Source organism: Suricata suricatta, chromosome 1 (assembly GCF_006229205.1).
Source record: "Suricata suricatta isolate VVHF042 chromosome 1, meerkat_22Aug2017_6uvM2_HiC, whole genome shotgun sequence".
Classification (NCBI taxonomy): Eukaryota; Metazoa; Chordata; class Mammalia; order Carnivora; family Herpestidae; genus Suricata; species Suricata suricatta.
In genome coordinates this window covers 54,511,145-54,512,421 of record NC_043700.1, presented here as the reverse complement: position 1 = coordinate 54,512,421, position 1,277 = coordinate 54,511,145, and positions in this window count along the sequence as shown.

Sequence of the window (1,277 nt, the reverse complement as noted above, 5' to 3'; positions counted from 1 at the left end):
GTATGTTCTTTCGTAGTAGATACTGCCACAATTTTTCAATACAGTTTTACTTATATATACTTTCAGCAGAATGTTTGAGAAATCCAGTTGCTTGAAGTCTTTACCAACATTTGGTATTTTCTTTCTTTTTTCATGTTTACCATTTTGGTAGGTGTGTGCTGGTATCTCATTCTGGGTTTAATTGCATTTCCCTGTGTGTGTTTCCTTTGTAAGAGTCTGAAAATTGTTGGCCAAAACAACTGTACCATTTTAAATCCATGCCAATGTATCGGTGTTCTAGTTTCGCTACAACCTCACTAGGACATGGTATTTACCATTTTCTTTATATCCCATTGTGAATATGTGAGATGGCAACTCATTGTAGCTTGTGTTTTCATTTTCTAGTTACCCATGATGTTAGCCATCTTTTCATGTGCTTATTTGTTGAAGTACCAAATCTTTGGCTAATTTTCTATTAGGGGGTTTTATTAAAATTGAATTTCATGATTTCTATATTGGTTTTGGATATCAGTTATTTATCAGACATATATTTTGCAAACATACTCTCTCCTCTGTGTCTTTTCTTTCAACAGTGTTTCCTGAATAAATATAAGTGCTTAATTATGATGTTTTATCATTTTTTTTTGTAGATCACACTTTTGAATGCACGAATTCCTGCCTAACCTGAAACCACAATGATTTTTCTTATTTTCTTGTTCTAGAATTTATAGTTTTAGGTTTTAATTAGACTTATGATTCATTTTGAGTTAATATTTCTACATAAGGGATGAAGCATTCTTCTCCTTTTTTTATATATAGATGTCAAATTGTTTCAGGATCACTGAACAAGTTAAGAAAACACCTTTCGGACAAGAGCGGCAAGATGGCGGAGAAGTAGGAGCCCCATTACCTCCATCCACCTGCAATTATCAAACTGAGAAGAATTAAAAGCCACAGCTTTCTGATCTCCAAGAATGGAGGTGTGCACACAGACCCCTTATTGACAGCAGCCTCACGGATGCCTGAGTGAGTGAGTGAGTGTGAACCGGGACCAGAGATTTTGGGGGAGGGAAAGCTGGCCCAAAGCAGAGCAGGGAGACAAAGTGCCCAGAGGCTTGGATCTGGGACCGTAACAAGCCGTGTGTCCACAGGCGCATAGTAACACAGACAGCCCTGCGTGCAGGGCGGCTGTGTGTGCAGAGGCAGACAGACCTTTGGAGCCACGCTCAGCACAGCTGGGCAAGGCACCAGAGGGACCAGGGGAAGAGAAGTAGAGACTGAATCACTCATAGCATAAT